Below are 22,853 nucleotides of genomic sequence, written 5' to 3' on the forward strand. Positions count from 1 at the left end.
AAGGACAAATAAAAATCTTTCAAGGATCTATACAAAATGTGAGATATATGTGCCTTTGACACAATCAACTTCTATGTCTGTACATCTAAAATTATGGTTTGATTTCCCTTCTAGAAGACAATGTTTAGGGGAATCAGTGAATGACACTCCACTTTCTGTGGAGCTGTCAAGGACAATTCTTAGAAAAATGGAAGGAGAGTTCTGAAGTCAAAACAAATAATAAAAAGGAAAAAGAGGAAGCGAAAAGGAAGAGAGGAATATTAACTTGTACAAAGAAGTCCGAAGGTGAACGAACAGGACATGGAAGATAGAAAAAGAATCACCACTAAAAAAAATAAGGATGAATAATCCATATGGTTCTTCCCATAGAGAAAAGAGTTGTACCCAAGGGGAAAAATGTCTTCTTGTGCTTTGAGAAATAATAATGTAGATCCATAGGTAGAACCAAAAGAGAGAACATGGAAACATCAGAGGAAGAAGGGGCAATAACTGTAATTACTGACTACCTGTAGCAGGTTACTGAGACAGGCAAGTCTTTGTTGACCTGCCATTAAGTGCAGAGAGCCTCCCAAGACTTGTCAAACCATGACCTACATCTAGTGATTCACCTGAGGCAAAGGACATTGGGAGAAGTCATCTAGAAATTCTACATATTTCTAGTGATTAGAAAGTTCTGGACACAAAACTGAGGACCATAGGAAGTGAATGCGGTATTTTCCTCACTGCTACCCACTAAAGTTAGGAGTTTTGGAAGAAAAAAAACAGATTTAGAAAATAAGCTTACAGTAAAGAAGATAGAATAAGATTTCTATTTCTAAATTCCAACTTAAAATATTATCTATGGTTCTTGGCCAGGGATTAAAAAACTAACAAAGATTATTAAAAATGGGATTTTATTTGGAGTTTTGAAAATCTGACTTTAATATGAAAAGAGAGGAAGAAAGAAAACTACTTATGTATAGTTAGAGATTAGAGGGAATAATAATTGCAACATAGGGAAAAGACTAACAGAAGACCAGTATGTCATCAGAGGAAATAACCAAGAAGGAACCAGGAAGAAAATCAATGACTGTAGCTGCACAATTTTGGCAATGGAGAGGAATGTGGTGGGTGTAAATAGGCTACAAAATATTATCACAATGACTTGCATAGAAGAAGGAGATGTAAGAGAAATCATCCAGGTAAGGTATAATCTGAAAAGAAAATGAATGACTCATTATTGAGAGTGAGGGATAACAGATAGAATGGATGAGTGAGTGAATGAATGAATGAATGAAAAGTATTCATTAAATACTATGTGTCATTATACTAAGTGTTGAGGAATACAAAAGTAGACAGGACCTGTCCTCAAGGAGTTTACATCATAATGTAATTCTCTAAGGGGAATGGTAAAGGGAATGGTGGCCAGGGAGAGGCAGTTTGCTCCTGAAAGTTACAGAAATGATTAGTGGGAATAATGGCAGAGTTGAGTTGGTAGTAGTTCATATTTCTAGAAGAAGAGGGGGGTAGATCAGATTGAGGAAAAGGATATACTTAGAGGCAACATAATTGGCCTGGCTAAGCAGGACATGGCCCAAGAGTAGAGGGTAAAGTGGCTGGGTCCCATGGCCTCTGACGTTCCTTCTAGCTCTAAAGCTATGGTCCTATAATTTTATGAGGCAGAATGTGGTGGTTAGGGCTTTCCTAAAATAGTGGAATTGGTGAAGCAGTCATCAGTCAGGAGAGGTAATCATCAGAGTAAAAGTTCTTCCAGGAAAGCAAGGATGTTTCCATGATTGCGAATGAGGTAGCCAGAAAGTAGAAAGTGAAAATGAACAGACCTAATGATGTGCTGATACTCACATATCATTAAAGTTAAAAGATCTGAGAGGAGGGATTATTCTTAACCTGGTGCTTTAAAAATTTGATAAATTTATTTCAGTATGAGGGGCGGCCAGGTAGCACAGCAAGTAAGAGCACCGGCTCCAGTGTTGAGAAGACCTGGAGATCGAATCCCGGGCTCAGACACTTAGCACCCACCCAGAAACACCTGGCCGTGTAACCTTGAGCAAGTTACTTAACCCCAATTGCTCAGGGGCGGCCAGGTGGTTCAGTGAGTAAGAGCTCCGGTTCCAGTGTTGGGACGACCTGGAGATCAAATCCCGGGCTCAGACACTCAGCACCACACCCAGAAATAACTGGCTGTGTAACCTTGAGCAAGTTACTTAACCCCAATTGCTTAAAATAAAAAAAAATTATTTCAGTATGATCTTTCTTTGGTAATCTGTGTTTCATTTTATTTTATTTTATACTGAAAAGTATAAAATGAAAAGTCCATAGATTTCACAAAACTGTCAAAGGGATCCATTACACACAAAAAAGGTTAAAGATCATGGTCTTAAAGGAGGCGTCCATCAAGATACATGGGTGATCTCTAGAGGGTTTGTGGGAAGACATGAACAGGAGATGGAAAGGATAAGATTTGAATGAGAGGTCATCTGCACCATTGGAGGGTGTATCATATTAATTATATCAAAGAACCAGTGTGTTGTAGTATTTGCCTAACAAGCAAGGAGCACTGGAAATGTTTGTGAAGAAAATGACTTTTGACCATATAGATATTGCTGACACATAATAGGATGAGACTTGTGACATGAATATGGATCTGGGAAGATTATGCCTTGATCAAACTGAGCAAAATGGTTAAAATGAAGTGTTGAAGTGGACAAAATAATTGTTAAAAAATATACTCACTTGTAACTCAAAATCTTGCAGAAATGAATGATGTTAACTAGAAGTTAATAAAGCATTTGATTAAAAAAAAGAACACACACAACATTTATTGATTAAATTCATCACCTTATGGGGGCTGAGTGAGGCATTTCAAAACAATTACAATGGTAACATCAAAGATTACTGATCACAGATCACCTAACCAGATGTAATAATAATAATAATAATAAAGTTTTGAAATATTTGAGAATTACCCACATGCTTTTGAAAAAAATGCTGCTGATAGACTTGCTGGGTACAAGCCTGTTACAAACCTTTAATTTGATAAAAAAAAAAAAAGCAATATCTGCAAAGCACAATAAAGTGAAATACAATAAAATGAGCTACATCTTAAAAAAAAGATGTATTCATGTAAGGAAAATCCACAGACCATGATGGAGAGGAGGCATAGTGAAAAGCATTTGGTTAAAAATTAGAGAGCCAGAACAGAAATGTGTTATGGAAATGCTCCACAGAAATCTGCAGGAAAGAAAAGATGAATTCAGAAAATATTAGCAATCTAGAATGGAAGTATTATATCCTAGAGTCAGAGGTCTTAAATTATCTGGGTATCTGTGAAGCTCCCTCACTTCCAAACCAGCTGATGAATTTTTACTTGCCTTAATGATAATTTTGTTTTTCATAATATGGAGGAAATTACAAGGGGAAAAAGTTCTTTGAATCTGATTCTAACAAAAAATAAAGAACCAGTATCTAAAGTAGATATGATTGCAGCACTGGAAGAAAATGAAAACCCTCTTAGAATTCATGATAGAGAAATAGAGAAAAGTCAAACAGAGTTTAATATGAACTTTAGATTGGGAAAGAGATTATTTCTGTGAAAGAAGAGGTAGGAAACCGAGGACTGATACTATACATGCATATATACATCCATACACATATATGTTTATTTACACACGTGTATATGCATATAAATGTATGCATGTGTTATATTTATTGCTTAGATTATAACAAAGGTAACCTATAGCTCTGAAATTCTAGGATTAGAGGATAATAAGCTGAAAGCAAGGCATTTAACACATTTTACTCTGCTGTTTTCTCTTAATTGTAGGTCCCACCCTGGGGCCAGGCAATCTTGGTTGTTGAGAGTTCACTATGTCTAGCTGGTCCCAGTAACTGGACCCCAGATTACAGCCACCCCCTGACCCTCTCTTCTTTTCATTATGCTTCTTTCTCTGGGAATAGTAATCAAATCAACAGTATAATTGCTTCTGGAAATGATGTGTCAATTGCTTGCCCAATGGTTCCATTCACCATCTGACTTTACAAATCAAAACACCTTTCCCTGGCCTCCATACCCAATGTATCTTGTCTGCCTCGCTTAGAATATAAACTTCTTGAGAGCAGGAGCTATCTCTCCTTTGAATTTGTGTTGCTTAATAGTGCCTGGCACATAGAAAACACTTAATAAATGTTTTTTTTAATTCATTTATTTATTCATTTAAGTTTATAAAGGCATATACTCAGAGAAGATACTTTAATTCATTTAAAAGTAGCAATAACAACCCATCATATTTTAATGTATATACCATATTTTGATAAAAAATAGTTGTATTTTCCAAAATAAAAAGTTACTGAAGAAATTTCTTAAATATTTTTGCAAATTATTTTAACAGCTGGCTTCATAGAAGATAGCTGAATTTTCTTATCTGCTTCATTTAATCTGCTGTGATAAATTATTTTGTTTGAATTATATGGAGAAAATCTGATCACACAGACAGGTAGTTGGAAAAGGGAGATATATTTTCATAGGCAAGTAATATCTTAGTATCATTATGGAAATAGTTTTTGCCTTGTGGACCCCCCTGTAAGAGTCTTGGGAACTACCAGGAGTCTTCAGAACACACTTTGGGAACCTTTACTCTAGGGGATTACAATCTCTTATTACAGAGAGAATTTTGGTAAGATAGTCTAAAGAACAGTGGCCAGAAAAGAGGTATAAGACTATCGGGGAGACAAATGGGTTATGGTTCCTGACCATCTTCCCCTTTTGTCTCCAATATTTGTGTATAGTCCATTGACAACCTTTTGGAAAAGGTAGCTGGTGTCATGAACAGTGACTGTTGGTCTTGGATTGTCTATATGGATCTTATAATTATTCTTGTACCACTGCAGAATCTAGATACAGATATTACCAATGAGGGAACTGTACAATGATAAACTATGTCCTAGATTTATCTTAGAACAGCATACTTGACTATTATATATTATTTTTTTGTCCTAGAGAAGTTAATCCTGGAGGTACTGGGACTTAATGCTTCTGTCCTCAGTTTATCAAACAAGGAAACTTTATGCTACTCCTCCCCCCCCCCGCCCACCCCAGTCCCTGTTATCTGAGACCATATTCCAATCCTAGAAACAGAGAAGGAGCAATTGGGGTTGTTGCACTTGATAAGGTGGGACATTGAGGACTGCTTCCCCAGTGGAACTCCAGAGGGCTTTCACCAAGTTCTTTGAAAGGTCTCTAAATGATATTAGAGCTGCCACTAGAGGGCTCAGCAAGTAAAAAGCTCTGAGCTGACCCTTGAGATGGTACTAAGAGTCACAGTGAGTGACCTCTCTAGGCCTTAAGAAAGCCAAAATCTCAGAAGGTGAAAGCAGAAAGTGATCTGCACCATCTTCTAGTCCAACTCTCTACAGATGAAGAAACTGAGGTCACTTCTTCCCCAAGAAGAAATCAAGGAAAGTGACTTGTCCAAGCAAATTAGTAGCAGATACTGAAAGACCCAGGTGTCCTAACTCCCAGGTTCTTTCTCTTATTACATGCTTAATGCATAAGGTCACAGGCATCCTGTGGCAGCAGTTTACTAGGAATATCATAGAATGTTGGAGATAGAAAAAATCCTTTCGAAAGGTAGCTGATGTCATGAATAGTAACTGTTAGCCTTGGGTTGGCTGGGTGGGTCTAGAGTTGGTTTTGTACCAGGTTTTCAGAATCTAGATACAGATATTACCAAATGAGGGAATTGTGCAATGAAACCTACTATTTATTTATTCTGCCCATTATGATAGAAAAGGAAATTGAGATCAAGAAAGGTGAACTGATTTGCCTGAAGTCACACAGCTAGTTTCTGACAAAAACCAGGGCCTGGACCCTGGTCCAATGCTCTTTACCTCTATACCATACTTTAGGACAAGAAACAGAATAATGGACTAGAGACCCAGACACTCTGCGTGGGGGCTGGAAGTGTTTGGAAGTCAAAGTATCAAAGAATGTTAATAAGAGAAACCTGTGTGAATGCGGTATTTTAGAATACGGGTCCAAGCAACAATTTAACTGATTGAGGAAATGAGGGCAGACATAGGAGATGTTAAGTGGAGGGCAAGAGTAGCCAGGTGGGGACAGAGATAAGGAGAGAGAGGAGGAAGGCACCAGGGCTTAGAGCGGAGGTGCTCCAGGGATGGCCCTCTTCCAGTCCTGGCTAGAGTCCATGGCCTCCCTTCCCTTGTATATCATTTCAGGAATATGCCTATGAATTTTTATCATCTGGAGTCAGTGCTTCTTTTGGCTGCCCTAATGCTGGCTCTGTCAGCACAAGGCAGTGAGGTTGTGGTATTGTCTGAGTTAGGATTTACTCTTCCCAAGTGTCCTGCAATCCAGTCAGAGTTATTGAAGATGGAAAAGAATACGGTTTTCCAGGGTGAAAGCTGGGGAGATCTGGAGATTTTCCTGTATCCTGCAAATCTCCATCTACACCCCAGTTAGTGAGAGTCTGGCAAACCCCAGATTATCCTGTGTTTCCTTCTCCACTGACTGCATTTGAAATGGACACTAACCTAGTCTTAAATTTGGCAGTACACAGAGGGCCTATTTTTGATTCAGGCATACATGCACTAGTGCCTAGCATCAAATGTTATTATTAGGCATCCCTCCTTTTAGTCAAAACCTGGTTGTTTATCATTTGTCTGATGGAATCAGGTAGAAATAGGGATGGGATTGGATAGAATAGGATGGGACAGGATAGAATGGGATGAGATGGGATGGGATGGGATAGAATAGAATGGGATGGGATGGGATAGAATAGAATGGGATGGGATGGGAGGGGAGGGAAGGGGGGAAAGGGAGGGGATGGGATGGGATTGGAAGGGATGGGATGGGATAGAATGGGATGGGATGGAATGGGATAAGATGGGAGGGGAGGGGAGGGGATGGTAAATCATTAGCTAAAGACCATAAAATGCTCAACCTTGAAGGGACCTTTGAAATCATCTAATCTAACAGCTTGGCCAGGATCTATCCAGTTCAGTTGCCCCAAACCTCAGAGCCCTCTAGGTATTAAAGCCCTACTCCCTGCACCCAAGTGAATTGCAAAGCTTCATTTTCTGATATCCAATTTTTTCCCATAACAAACTCATTTCACTTTCACTACAAATTAAGACCATATTAATTTTTTATTATTAAATATATTAGAAAAAAAGTTTGTCACCTTTCTGAATTGATTTATATCTCTCTATACATGTATTTCTCTATATACAGGGTGTCCCCGGGATCTAAGTATAGATTTAAGTTATTGTAGTTCATATATGTGTGTATATCTGCCCCACATGAATCATATTATTTCTGCTCCATATGTATCATGTGTTGTGGGAGTATCATACATATATGGTGTGTGCGGTATGTATGTGTGTGTGTCATGTCTATGTGATACCGAGATCTCTCTAACCGTGTATGCATACATTTGTAGAGTGTCCCCAAGATCTTACTGCATTAATGCTTTAAGTATCCTCAAAATTTGACTCCCTAAGTCTGAGTCCCAACTGTCTTGCCTAATTTGTAGTTCTACTTGCTTTGTGCTTCTCCCCTTTATAACTTTGCTTATCCCTCCCTGCCTCTTCCTTGATAATTGGAACTGTACCTATATTTCAAGATACTACTCAAATTCTTCCTCTTTTAGGGAGCCTCCCTCTACTACCTCCAAGCCCAAGGAATTAAGTAACACTTAGTGGTTACTGATTTGTATTATCAGTTATCAAGGCCTCCCATAGAAGGTGAAATCTGAGCTGAATCCTGAAGAAAACCAGGCTATTGGATTTTATAGAACCAAGCTTGGAGGAACCAATCAACGGAGGGTGAGAGTGCTGGGCGAGGTATTTCCAAGGTGTAAAGTCCAGGGGTCAAATCTGGAGATAGAATGAACTTCCAGGGTAAATAGAATTCTGAAATCTTGTAGAGAAAGAGCAGGAGAGAGGAATATAGCAGAGAGACACCTGGAAGTCAGGTATTTCTGACTTTGAGGGTAATTCTCTATCTACCATTCTGTTTCTCTTGAAACATTAGAGCATACAAAAATGTTTTCAATTTGTTGATATTAACATGGGGTTGCATATCCCTATAGAATCTGCCCATAGGAATTTTCTAAGTCTTGAGTAATACTAACAGCTAATATGTGCACAGCACTTGAGATCTGCAAAGCACTTTACCCATATTACTTGGTAATATATGGCCTTACAAGACCCTATGAGGGAGCAGCTATTAGGATTCCCATTTTACAGATAAGTAAACTCAATCTGAGAGAGCTTAAGTGACTTGATGTGGCTGTTAAGTGTTAAAAGCAGGATTTCAATTCAGGTCCTTTTTGACTTCAAGTCTAGACCTCTATTCCATAATACCTTGCTCCACAGGAAATGTTGATCAAGGTAGAAAGACAGATTCCCCACCATACCCATTTCTCTGACCCTTCCTCTCTTTGACAGAATCATAGAATTTTAGAGTAAGAAGGAGCCTCAGAGGTCATCAATTGAATCATATTATGAATACTCCTTGAAGCAATACCCCTGTTCATCCAATATCCATCTGCCTGAAGACATCCAGTGACCATGACCTTACCCTCCCCAGCCTCCCTCATAGCCTGAGAGGCAGATAGTAAGCCTGGCCCAGTGAATAAATAATAAGGCAACTTCTTTGGACTCAAAAAGCAGTTGTTACGGGGATATCACTGGTGAAATCAGACCTACTTGTAGAATGCTTGCTATTAGTTTAAAGAATCAAAGGCATTTGGGGCAGCTAGGTGGCTCAGTGAATAGAGTACCAGCCCTGGAGTCAGGAGGACCTGAGTTCAAATTTGACCTCAGACACTTAACACTAGCCATGTGATCTTGGGCAAGTCACTTAACCCCAATTGCCCTACCTTTCCCCCTCCAAAAAGAAAAAAAAACAAAGGCATTGTTTACCCAACCATAGTGATAAACATACCAAAACAACAGAGAGGTTTCTTCACTGGTCATTGTGTCCAAGTATCTGGAGATTCAATGGTTTCCTAAAGAGCTGCAATGGCCTCATTGCCTCAGGCCAACAGACTTATTGTAATCCTCCTGCATATGGCAGGCTCTTTCCTCAACGCTGTGCTACGAACTGCCCTATCTCTCTTGTGTAGGGGTTTGTACACTCTACCCAGAGACCTTCAGCCAGTAGCCCAGGAAACAGTTGTTTCCTCTCTGATCCTTGCACAGTAAAGTTTTGTTACAAAGTCCCACTTTTGATCTATCTGTGCTACTAGGAACAGTTAGCTTCTGCCAATAGCTCAGCAGATCCAATGGGTATAGATAGAGATGTTAGATGATGAAGATGAGAGAATTTCCTAGGTCCTAAGGCACTTCTTTTATGAGACACACCCTTATAACTCTGAGGAAAAAGAGGGAGTTAATGTGCAGTCGTAGTATATCTGTGGGATCTCCTTTCTATGGGGACCCATCTGCTTTCAGCAGAAGAGAGCCCTCTGGCTATATTTCAGTCAAGAGTCTTTTTTCCTCAATATGTTCCTTCAGACTGAATTTCTTGCACTTCCAGAAAGCCTCTTGGGTTCAAAGTTTTGCTAGACATCTCAGTCATGATGAGAGCCCCATTGAGGTGCTGGGTCTTGTCTCTATTGGCCAATGCAAAAAAAAAATGGAACCAAGTTTCAGAGGCCTGTCCAACAAGGCTTGGAGTTATGACTCCCAATCCTGTACTCTGCGTGCACAGCTACACTTAGGAACATTTCTCGTGATTCCAGCCAATCTGGATTCGAACCACCTGGGATCTCTCATCCTGGAGATGCTGTGGTCTCATCAGCAGAAGGGTTAGGCAGTATTAGTCAGAGCTAAGTGTTCAGTGGTGGAAGTCATGGCTGTGGGTTGGTTCCTTCATCTGGTTTTAATCAATCTCCCTCTTTGGTAAATGTTCTTATTTTCATGGAATATTCTCCCAACTGCCAAATGTTTGCTGCGGGCTTGTGAAGCCTACCTTCCTTCTCATTCTGTAGTATGGGATGCTCAGAGAATGCTTCATAAAATGGACATTTAAATAGGCAAACCATTATCTTAATTTGGTGTTGTTTCCTCATGCCTGACAGCAAGATTTCCCACTCCCCACCCCCAATCCCAATTCAGAGAAGGCAAATGTGTGTCTGTAATCTCTCCCACATCCAGAGAGCCCAAGACTCTCTCACTCATGCTGGGAAATTCAAACTCTGCAAAACCTATCTGATCAATATCAGCAAAACACTATTCAGACCTGAGCCCGCCAGGGTGATAATATCTGGCAAAGAGGTTTGCCTGGAGAATGGGCCAGTGTTCTTCCAAGGTATCACATTCTGATGCCGTTTTGGGGAGACTTTCGGGAAAAGGGGGGATGGCCTTGATCCTTCATTCCACAGTTTCTTAAGTTGCCGTCAATGTAAGTTGGAGGAAATCTGTTCCTCATCTATCAAGATAAGTTAGCAGCAAGAGCATATTTCTGAGTAGTTACATATGTCAATAACTGAGCTATTGAGGTAGCAAGGGGACGATTATTTCTTTAACGAGACTGGATTTTGTTGTATGTCTGTTTGTTGTTTTTCATTTAAAAAAATATTCTGGCCAAAGCTGTTAACGACATTATGATGTGTTTGAAAATGAAAGATATCAAAATATCACCTCTTTTATTTTGATGAGAGGTTGGCACATGTGAGAGTCTTTCAAAAAGCCAGGTTTACTGTGGTTAGTTTCCAAAAAGGAAAATGCAGCCAAGGGTGTGTAAATGAGGTCAATAGGCAGTGCCTGCCTGAGAAGTAGGGTGGACATCACTGGGCAGTGTGGGTGAAGACAGAGAACAAGAAAGGATTAACTTGGGCTTTCTGAGCAAGGCAGAAAAAAATACCGGGGAGTGAAATTCCTAGGCTCTCCAATATGCATCTCAGATTTTTTCAGTTAGAAGTGTGATAGACAGGACACTGGGTTAGGGGGTCAAACAACATGGGCTATAGTCTCCCACTAACTATGTCTGTGGACTTAGGTAAATTGTTTCATCGATGAGCCTCAGTTTGCTTATCTTTAAAATGGTAATAATAATCTCTTCCCTGTTTTACAACTTTCAAAATGCTTTCATATAAACCTTTAAGGAATACATCAGAGACTCTGGGCAAAAATGCAAATGCTCATTTGCCCTATCTGAGTAGAAAAATCTTGCTACCAGGGATACCTATTTCCAGCCATGGAGTCACGAGTGAGTATCAAGTGAGGTGACATTCAAAACACTTCAAAAATTATAAAGTACTATACATGTGGATGGTCTAGTTCTTATTGTCCACTGAATCTCTCCTTTCTCTCTTTCTCTCTTTCTTCCTGGAGTTCAAGGAACATACAATCAATGTGGTCTCATTACAGAGTAACATTTCAGGTGTGGACCAAGAAAAAGTGATGCAGAGTCAAAGTGATGGGAGAATTTTTCGTTACCCAGCTTGACTATTGATATCATATATTTACAATAATTTACATTTTATGTAGCACTTTGCCAAGATCTTTATTTATAATAACCTTCTTGGTAGATAGTGGAAGTATTATTAATCCCTCTTCAAGAATTAGAAAACTGATGTTCAGAGCAGTTAAGAGGTTAACATATCTAGGACATTTTTTAACTAAGACTCAAGCCCAGGTCTCCTGATTCGAACTTCAATGCCTTTTCCCACTATAGTCAATCACGTTGATGCTTCAGTAGAGTCAATAATAGAGTCATTCAGAGCAGCTGCTTCTTGAAAGCTTATGCTGTTTAACATGCTCAGTCAACTAACATTTCATTGGGCATTTACTTTGTGCAAGAAACTGTGTTCTTGGCACAGTGTGCAACATGATTTTCTATAGTGATACTTCTCTAGAAAATGGTCCAGAAAATAAAACAGTTTGACTATAATATAAAAGGCATTAAAGGGAATAACTTGGAATCAGACTGGAAATTTAATCTAGAGACATATAAGAAAGGGCTAAAATTTAGCCACTAAATTCTAAATAGAGTCATTTATATTTTCTCCTAGACACAATAGGGAACCATGAAGGTTTCTGGAGCAGAGGAGTGACATGATCAGACTTGTCCTTTAGGAATATCAAGTTGGGCTAGTAGAGGATGGATTCAAGAGATTAGCGGTTGGAACTAGAGAGTTGCCTGATTCATTGAAAAGTTAAATAACTTTCTTATATTCACACAACCAGTATCTGTCAGAGATAGGACAAGTTCAGGTTTTCCTGAATTTAATATATCTGAAATTAAAATCATTGAAATAATTTCTTTCCAAAACCAGCTCTACTATCTGAATTCCCCCTTTCTATTAACTGTATCAGGATTTCCCACTCACTCAGACTTAAACCTTATAGTCATTTTGTCGCCATTTCTACCTCCCCATTTCTAATAAGTAATTCATATATGTATATATAATATGTATGTCTAAATGTCTACATACACAACACACATACATGTACAATTACATTTGCAATACATACACACATACACACATGCACATACACATACATATATAGTTATCCCTTCCCTATTGCAGGGGTTAGGGATACAGTCTGAAAAATCCACATAAAATTTTTTGGTCCTCCCTTCATATCAGAGAAGTCAAAATTAGTAACGTTATTAAAATACATTCTACAATGCGCTACATATATTTTATGCATTTCTGAGTTTCTAAACTTTTTCTCTGTCATCTGCTGGCCTTTGCATATCATGTGGCTTCTGCAAAACTCCAAAAAAAATTCCCATTTAATTTCTTTGACCAAAGTGCGATATATGGAAACCCTAATGGGGAAAGTCGTGATGGGGAAGGGATAACTATGTATGTAGACATATTAATGTGTGTATGTATATTTGTGTGTGCACACACACGGATGTTCTTCTTTACAATAGCTCACTTCTATCCCTTCCTTTCTATATCTACAGCTACCAACCTAGTTCACATCACTTATTATCCCCAATTTGGATTGTAATAGTTTAATAACTGAGTCCCCTCCCTCTAGTCTTTTTCTCCTCTAGTTTATTCCAAATATTTCTGCAAAAGTAATTTTCCTGACACAGCACTTTGTTCACATCCCCATCCTCTGGATCCACCAAATCTTTATCCCATCTAAAATCCTCTGGTGATTGCTTGTTGCCTACAAGAAAAAGCCCAAACTTTTTCTTCTAAAATATCTGGTCCAAAAATTCTTGCAAAATGAGCATGGGCAGGATGATTTCCAAGGTCCTTTCCATATCTAATATTCTACCTTCCCAGGCCTATCTCTCAATAGTCCCCTGCATGAACCCTCATCTGTGTTCTCCAGTAGAATGTAAATTCCTTGAGAGAAGACACAATTTTTGTGTCTCTGATCCCCAACACATAAAAAAGTACTCGGCACATAGTAGGTGCTTAATTGGTTGAATTGAATTTCCTCTGTAGGGTCCTCTATACTCTGGTCTCTTCCTCACCACCACAGTCATCTTCCCAGAGGCACCCTCCAATCTTTTCTTCTTACCAAAATATTACCTATCTTTCCAGCCTGAAGTCTCCCCTCCTCCAGAAAGTCTTCCTAGTCTACTCTGATCTTTCCATCCTGTGAACTTTAGCACTTTAAGTCTCAATGCAATACCTCATGCTGGTGCCTCATATAATTTTTTGTTTTGGTTTGGTTTTTTTGATATTCAAATATTGATGTCTTGTGTCCTCAGTTATAAGCTCCTTGAGGGTAGGTAGCCTCTGTATTACTGACAGGCCAAACACAGTAATTTACACACAGAAGGTAATTTGTTGATTTGTTAGATTTTTGTCATAATATTTCAGGGCTGGATAAATGAAGGAAAAAATGTTGGCTGGGCCATTTTCCTTATGATATAAAAAGGTTAGGAGAAGGAATAATCAATGAAATCCCTTGGGAGGAAACTTTATTTTAGCATAGGAATCCTTAACTTGGGACCCATAAACATTTTTTCTTATATATGTCGAAAACTGTGTTTCAGTGTAATTGATTTCCTTTGTAATCCTACATATTTATTTTATTCATTCAAAAACATGACTCTGAGAAGAGGTTCATAGCTTCCATCAGCTTGTCAGAGGGGTCCATGACCAAAAAGAAAAGAAAAAAAGGTTAAAATAGTTGCTTTAGTATAAATAAAGTATAAGGTGCCTTTGGAATGCTAAAGTTCTCCCAAAAAAAGTTACTGAAGCAGCCCCTTCTTTAATGGGGAAGGCAAGGAATTCTCTAATCCTTTCTATGTTTTAATTCTTTAATCAAGTGTGGTGGCATCATCCCTAATGAACTTCACTTATTACTATTCCTTTACCCCTGGGTCCAAAGTCAAGGTAGAACTTGAGAACAGAAAGATCTTAAGTGATTCTTTGTCCCTACCTCACCCTCTCTACCAACCTGGATATTAAAAACAAGCAGTCCTCCCAAGGAAATAAAGGGAACAAAATCCATTAACCTTTGACAAGATGGTCCATTTCTATTTCTAGCTTTCTAATCACAGCCAAAGGCAGACTCCACTGAGACAATTTAGCTACCTCCCTCCCTGAATTAGAGACAGTTCAGTTGTACCTAGTTCACAAGGAAAGTGACTCTAGAGGGCAGGACCCTTTCTCAAATTTGGAATAAATGGCAGGAAGTAAAAGTTCCTTTGTGGAATGGGTAATCAAAATTAACTTAAAAAAAGAAACAAGAAGGGGCATTCAGGTGGCACAGTGGAGAGAGCATCAGCCCTGGAGTCAGAAGGACCCGAGTAAAAATCCAGCCTCAGACACTTAACACTTACAAGCCATGTGACCTTGGGCAAGTCACTTAACCCTAATTGCCCTGCTCCTCCCCCTCCAGAAAGCAAAAAAAAGAAAAGAAAGAGACAAGAAGCATTGAGTAATATTTTATGTAAAATTTGTTTTATTGATTTTTTTTACATAAAACATTTTCCCCAGTCCTCTCTATATAGTAAATGGGCACTGGCCTTTAAACAAGTTAATTTCTGTTTGCCTCAGTTTCCTCATCTGTAAAATGGGAATGACAATAAAAGCACTCAGCTCCCAGAGTTGTTATGAGAATCAAATAATACTGGTGAAGCACTTTGGAAATTTTAATTTACCACATAAATACTAGATATCATCATTACCACTATCACCACCATCATCTAACTATACAGGGGTCTCTATCTGCTTCGATGGAGTGTCCATACCGACTTTCTTTTCTCATCAGACTATAGTTTGCACTCCTCCATCTTGCTCTAGAAAACTCTTCTTCCTGGAAGAAGACTTCTACGCTGGGCTTCACACCTCTGTAGTACCCTCAGTCCCTGCAGCCCCTCCCTCTGACTGTATGACCCCTTTTTGAACCTCTATTTATTGATAGTCCCCAAGACAGCCATGTCTTCATTTTCTACCAGTCCATATCCCTTTGGATTTCTCCATCATGCCCCATGCTGGATTCCTTCCTTCTTTCCTCCATCAGCTTCCTTTTATATCTTGTCTTTCCCATTAGAATGTAAACTCCTTGAGGACATGCATCACCTTTCTTTTTGTTTGTATTTGTACTCCCTTAGTTTAGCACAATGCCTGGTACATAGTAAGAGCTCAATTCATGTGTATTAACTATTGACTTGTTGACTGACAAAATTACTCTTGGAATGTTAAAGAATCATAAACTAAATGAAATTCATTGTGACATATGATGTGAGGTGAGGATATAAATTTCTTTTTGCCATATTGTTAACCAGTTTTCTCAATAATATTTGCTAAGTAATGAATCATTTCCCCATTTTTAATGTCTCCAGGGCTATAACACTATTTGTGCAAGTTTTTGGTTCTCTTCTAGGATTTTGATACTAATTTCCCATTTCTCTTGTTTTTGTCAAATCCCAGATAGATTTATGATACATTTTAAAGTCTAGAAAGTCATGTTAACCTTAATCTACCTTCACATGCCTTTAAATTTAAATTTTGATATTCCTATCTATTTAATTTTCCATAAAAATCTTGTTATTGTTTTATCCAGTTCTATAAAGAAATCAATTGATATTGAATTAAATCAATAGATTAATTTGGGAAGTGTTGCTATTTTTGTAATATTGTTATGAACTATCCATGAAGAATTTCAGATTGGAGAAAAACATTTATAGCAAAATAACAGATTAAAAATTTTATATCTAAATGGTACAAGGACTAGATATAAATATCCAAAAGCAATATTTGGTCATCATTGAATAGATAGACAAAAAGAAATAGAATCATCAAATGGATGATGGTATCACTTGATCATGAGATTAGAGTTAGAAAGGATCTCAGAGGCAAATTAGTCTGACCTCCTTATTTTATATTAGGAAAACGAGGTCCTTGAACAAAAGAATCATCTAATCTAGGCAAATGATTTGTATATACAAGTAGCCAACATATGCATGGCACTTGAAAATTTGCAGAGCACTTGATATATTATCTCATTTACTTCCCATAAAACCTGGGAGATTATTATTATTTATTATTATTATTATCCCTATTTTACAGTTGAATAAACTGAGGATGAAAGAAGTTAAGTGACTTGTCTAGGGACATACAACCAGTAAGTGTCTGAGGCACGATTTGAATTCAAGTCTTACTGATTCCATGTCCAATTTTCTATTCCCTACACACCGTCTACTGAAACAATCAGTTGAAAAAGATGCCCAACCCAACTAAGAGCCAGAGATATGCAATTAAAAATATTTTAGGAGATCTTTTCACAATCACCAAGTTGTCAAAAACGAATAAGAGCAATAAAGCTGGAGGGACTGAAAAGAAAGGGGTATAGGTTAATAATATGTTCACTGCTGATAGAAATACAAATTACTAGACCTTATCAGAAGGCAGTCTCGAAGTCCACAAGAGGAATGAGAAAAAATATTCTCTTTGACCCAATAATCCTTAGGAGAGCAATCACAAATAAAAAAGAAATATAGCTTTCCAATATATGCATAGCAACATAATTTTAATCACAAAGAATTGGAAACAACCTAAATGTCCAACAGTGGTGAATAACTGAGAAGTTATGACATGGGAATGGAATGGAAAGCTATAATGCTGTTAATAATCACCAATATGTGGAAAATAAATAAATTCAGAAAGCTTTCTATGAAGTAATGCAAAAAGAAAAAAGAAAAAGAAAAAAATAGTACATTGGCCAGGGTAATGTCAAAGGGAAAATGCATACACAAATTCAGAGATGAATGAATAGAGACTATAAGGGGATACAAGAGAGTAAATAAACTGTTATGAATATATGACATTCAGTAATGTATTTTTAGTGGACATGGTTGTAAATGAATTTGTATTTGATTCTAAAGTGATTTTAAAATTAAGTGTACATTCTGAATTTAAAAAAAAATTGCTTTCAGACACGTGGAGTTCAAGGCATCTCTCAACCTCAAAATGTCTCATGGGCAAATGATGATGCCAAGGCTGGAGCTCTGAGAAAGAGAGAGAGCCTAGAGGTGGATAGGAAGCTTTAGTATTGTTACTGTTGTTCAGTTGTTTTTCAATTACGTTCATGACCCAATAAAGAGTTTTCTTGGCAAAGATATTGCAGTTGTTTCCCATTTCTTTCTCCAGCTCATTTTACAGATGAGGAAACTGAGGCAAAAAGACTAAGTGCCTTACTGCCCAAGTGACTTGGCGTCATATAGCTGGTGGATGTCTGGAGACAGATTTGAACTCAGGAAGATGAGTCTCCCTGATTCCAGGCCCAGGACACTATCCACTAAGACACCTAGCTGCCCTAAAGTTTTAATAGTCATTCATAAAAAGAAAATTGAAAATAAAAATTAAAAGTTAAAAAAAAAGATACATGACATTGTTTTAGACATAGAAGAAACTTTAGTGGTCAGGAGGGTCAACTTCACTTTATAGATGAGGAAACTGAGGTCCAGAAAAGTTAAATGATTTGTCAAGGATCTCACAGTAAATGTCAGAGACAGAATTTGAACCCAGACCTTCCTGACAACAAATCCAGAAGTATGACCACTATATCTCAGTGCCTTCAAAGAGCTTTCAGTCTAGTTGGTGAAACAAGACACGTATCTATTTTTAAAACATTAAAAGATAGTATATAAATAAGATCCAAATGAGAGAGACTGGCAATGAGTACTACAGGGATTCAAAGTAAGGCCAAATAAGTTGGAATTGGGTTAGTATTATAGAAGCTTCCTTCCCCTGCCCCAGCCCCACCTCCAGATGAGGACTTGATATGGTCTTTGAAAGAAGAGGAGCAAAGACCTTAAGCAAAGAAAAAAACACCAAAATCTCGAGATTGTCACCATAATTATCTCCTATTATTGTTGCTATTATGTATCAGTTTCAGTCACATCTGACTCTTCCTGACCTCATTTAGGGTTTTCTTGGCAAGGATATTGAGTGTTTTGCCATTTCCTGCTTCAGATCATTTTACAGATGTGGACACTGAGGAAACCCAAGGTAGGTGACTTGCCCAGGGTCATACAGTGAGTATGTGTGTGAGGCTAGATTTGAACTCAGATCTTCCTGACTCCAAGTCCAGAGTTCTATCCACTGAGCCATCTAGCTGCCTCCCATCATCTCCTAGTGCTCAATAAAAGGGTCTGTTGCTCAGTCCTTATCCTCCTTGATTTTTCTGCAGCATTTCACAGTGGTGCTGACCAAATTCTCCTTCTAAAAATACTTTCTTGCGTTGGCTTTCAACACACTTTCTTCTGGTTCTGCTCCTTTCTGCCTGAGCCCTTCATTATCTCCTTTGCTGGTTGACTTTCCTCCATCTCCTAAGTGTAATTTTCCCTTAAGGCTGTGCCCCAAGCTTGCTTCTTCACTTTCTCCACATTCTTTCCAAGAGTGACCTCATCCTTTCCCAAGGGTTCAATTATCACCTTGACAGGGCTAACTCTCCAATCTCTCAGTATGGCCCTCATCTCTCTTCTGAGTTCCAGCCGCACAGCTCATCTGCCTAATAGACATCAGCTGGATGTCTTTCTGGTACCTCATAGTCTACATTTCTAAAACTAAATTTATTATCTTCTCCACAAACCTGCCATTCTTCCCAACTCCCCCATATCTTTTGAAGGCATCACTATCTCTCTTCTGAGACTCCCTGGCTTGAAATATTCCAAGTAAACTTTAACTCTTCCCTCTTTCTACACACTCATTCAAGGATTTCCTTCTGTTGACCTACCTCCTACTACATCTCTGGGGCAGCTAGGTGGTACAGTGGATAGAGTGCTGGGTCCGGAGTCATGCATACTCATCTTCATGTTGTTCTTTGTCCTTTGTTCTCAAAGAGGACCGCTGACATCAGGAGGGTGATGTCTTGACTTGCAGGTGAACTGGATTTAAGTGAGGCAGAACTGTGCAAAGTCATCAGTCTCACTATCTCCTCCAGAGTCATATGAGTCTAGTGGCAAACAGGTCAGGATGACTACAAATGACCCCAGGTGCAGTGGAAGGACTTTTTAAGCTAAGGCCTTTTGCCAGTCCCAGTTTGTCTGAGGCCACACCCATTCAGTGATTCAAAGCTAGGTAAGAAATGAGGCAAAAGATGACCTAATTTGCCTATTCAATTTTTTTAAAAAATCACAATGGCTTAAAATCTCTAGGGAAGACCCTCAGGGTTTCTGGAGAGAACTGAGCTCAAATCTGGCCTCAGACAGTTTCTAGCTGCATGATCCCGGGCAAGTCACTTAACCCTGTTTGCCTCAGTTTCCTTATTTGTAAAATGAACTGGAGAAGTAAATGGCAAAACACTCTGGTTTCTTTTCCAAGAATACCCCAAACAGGGTCACAAAGCATCAGGCACAAGTGAAACAATGAACAAAAGAAAGGACAGATACCTAGCGCCCCCTTAATGTTGGTACCTTCATCTGTTCTCTATCTCCAATTTAACCTGTCTACAGCTTGTGCATACAGAGTTGTTTTCATACTTCATGAGCTCCTTAGGGCAGGGACTGACTTTTGCCTTTCATTGTGCCTCCAACTTAGCATGAGCCTGGTTCATAATAGTCACTTAATAAATTCTTGACTGACCAAATGCTCCAAACCTTCAGTTGCTCCTTATTACCTCCAAGACGATATAAAAAGTCCATAACTTGGCATTTAAATTTCTTCATAATATGGCTCCAACATATTTTTCCAGACTGATTTTATATTATTTCCCTTCACACACTCTCTGTTCTAGCTAAAATGGCCTGTCCTCCAACCTTGTCCTACTGTGTTCCCATTTCTGAGTAACATGCAAAAACATCCTCCAAGCCTAGCATTCATTTCCTCTTCATTTCTCCCTTTTAAAATTGTTCTATTTCTTCCAAGTCCAACTGGGACATCATCATCTATGAAGCCATCCATTACCTCCTCCATCCCCAGATGAAAATGTTCTCTCCTAATATAATGAAAAAAATACTACAGTCAGAAGACCTCTACTAAAATTCTGACTCTGCCACTCACTACTGGTATGACTGGAGAGTCACTTAACTTGCCCAAGTCTCAGTTTCTTCATCTGTAAAAAGAGAAGGTTGAAGTAAATGATATCTGAAGGACCGTCCAACTTGTAGGGAAAAGGGATAAACATTTGTATAGTGCCTACTATGAGCAAAATACTGTGCTAAATGTTGTTCTTTCACAATTATAATCTCATTTAATCCTTATGACAACCCAGGGAGGTAGGTGCAATTATTATCTCCATTTTGCAATGAGAAGGCCAAGGTTGAGTGGTTTGTCCAGGCTCACATAGCTAATAAGGGTCTGAGGCTAGATTTGAACTCAGATCTTTCTGCCCCAGTATTCTCTGCACCATGCCACCAGCTGCTTCCCTCCAGTATACAATGTTCAGATCTTCCTAGAGCACTTTGGTATTCTCCTTCACCCCATGACATTTGGGCATGAGATGCCTACTCCTCCTACGCCAATTTAATTGGATCCTCCTTGAAAGTGGGATTTGTCTCATTTGTATCTCACCATCATTGTATCTTCAGCTCCTAGTGTGCTAGTGTGCCTATAGGTACTTAAACATTTGTTTTAACTTTAATGAATGGAATCATCATCATTGCCATCAATGAAAACAACACCAGCAAACCAGAGAAGCAGGAAGTGCTTCCAGTTCTCAAAGCCTCAGTTCCCTTTTCTGTAAAATGAGGCACATCCAGTGAAACACAGAATTCTGGGTAGATCTGCCAGAGGATTCTGAGTCCATCCATTCCAAATAGCACCCAGAGAAGCACCAAAGACAAAGAGGGGGAGGCGGGGTGGGAGAGAGATCATCTGGTCATTGATTGAAGAAATCCAATTAGGGGGTAGGGGGAAATTCACTATATCCTGAGGCAGCCCATTCTACCTTGATACAGCTCTAATTATTGCAATGTTTTTTTTCTTCTTATCAGGTTTAAATCTGCCCCTTTCACTGATTGTTGTCAGATCAGTTCCTTGGAGCTAAATAGAACATGTATAATTTGTCTTCCTCATGAGAGCCAATCAAATAGTTAAAGAAAGCTAGCATGTCTTCACTAAGCCTTGATTTCTCAAGACTAAACACCAGTTTTCTCAATTGATCCTCATAAGGCATGATATTGAAACCATAGTTCTTACTTACCTTCCTCTGGACCCTCCATATATATATAATCAGAGTCCTAACTTGTGTTCCCTGGAGCACACAGCACAATACTCTGGATATATTCTGACCAGGGCAGATTAATGCAAGGATATAACCTTCCTAGCCCTGGAAGATACATTGCCTGTCTTAATGCAGTCTTAAATCATAATAGCTTTTTTAGCTGTCATATCACATTGTTGAATAATGTTGACCTTGCAGTCCACTAAAACCCATAAAACTACTATCTAGTCACTTCCTTTATCTTATGAAATTAATTAAAAAAATATTTTCCTTGATAGCTATTGTTTTTATGTCACTTAGATTCTCTCTCCCCACCCCACATGGTTCCCAGAAAGCCATTACATATTTTCAAAATGTTGTAAAGAAATATGAATAGAGAGAAGAAAAAAATAGTAAAAAATGATCAGCCCATTAAAAATGTTGATGTTTTATATCTAATATTTCATACCTATAGACTTTAAAGGAAGAGAAGAAGTTATACTCTCAAAATCTCTTTTGGGGTGTGTGTCAAGCTTGTTCTTTACAATTTTACAACATTCAATTTTGATTATTTTGAATTAGTGAGTCAATAAACATTTACTAAATGCCACTAAGTACCAAGAGCTAAACCCTGGGAATACAAATACTGGAAAAAAAGACAGTCTCTGCCTTCAAAGAACTTAAAATCTAATGAGGAAAGACAACAAGCAAAAGCAATGTGGAAATTGAAAGATGGGGACAGAGGGACAGTACTTGGTTTGGTAGCTCAATGTAAAACGCTAAAGGAGTGCAGCTGCGTGGGGAATGAAAAGATGACTGGCCTGAGTGTCTCTGGGAGGAGTTCTCTTCTCCACTCTCCAAACTATAGGACCCCCAAGGGCAGAGGGTAAGGATGAAGTGTGAGTTCCAGGACTGAAAGCATCTTATATGTTGAGGCTATTATTCTATCCATTTGAAGTGTTGTAGTCATTGTACATATTACTTTCCTGGTTCTGTTTACTTCACTTTGCATCAATTAATGTAAATCTTTCCATACATCTCTATTCATCATGATCATTATACAGCACAAAGGGATTCAATTGAATTAATGTGCTAGGTTCTGTTTGACCATCCCCCAATTAGCGTGCATCTATTTTGTTGTAGCTCTTTCCTACACACAAACACACACACACAATACTGATAAAATATTTTGGTAGCTATGGAGACTTTTTAATTTTATTTTTAATCAATGATCTTTTATCTTATTTTAAATCAATAAT

The 22,853-nt window shown here is 38.4% G+C and overlaps 1 long non-coding RNA gene across 1 annotated transcript in view; it reads right to left on the reverse strand.

Annotated features, from left to right (window-relative positions):
* Nucleotides 1-21,685, reverse strand: part of LOC138145453 (uncharacterized) — a 136,708-nt gene extending 115,023 nt beyond the window's left edge. The window contains exon 1 of the long non-coding RNA XR_011164233.1: nt 21,595-21,685. This is a non-coding gene — a long non-coding RNA (uncharacterized lncRNA). The remainder of the gene's footprint in view (nt 1-21,594) is intronic.
* Nucleotides 21,686-22,853: the final 1,168 nt, after the last annotated feature.

Source organism: Petaurus breviceps, unplaced genomic scaffold (genome assembly GCF_028583685.1).
Source record: "Petaurus breviceps papuanus isolate PSGF00001 unplaced genomic scaffold, PetGlider_PUasm1.0 90740, whole genome shotgun sequence".
Classification (NCBI taxonomy): Eukaryota; Metazoa; Chordata; class Mammalia; order Diprotodontia; family Petauridae; genus Petaurus; species Petaurus breviceps.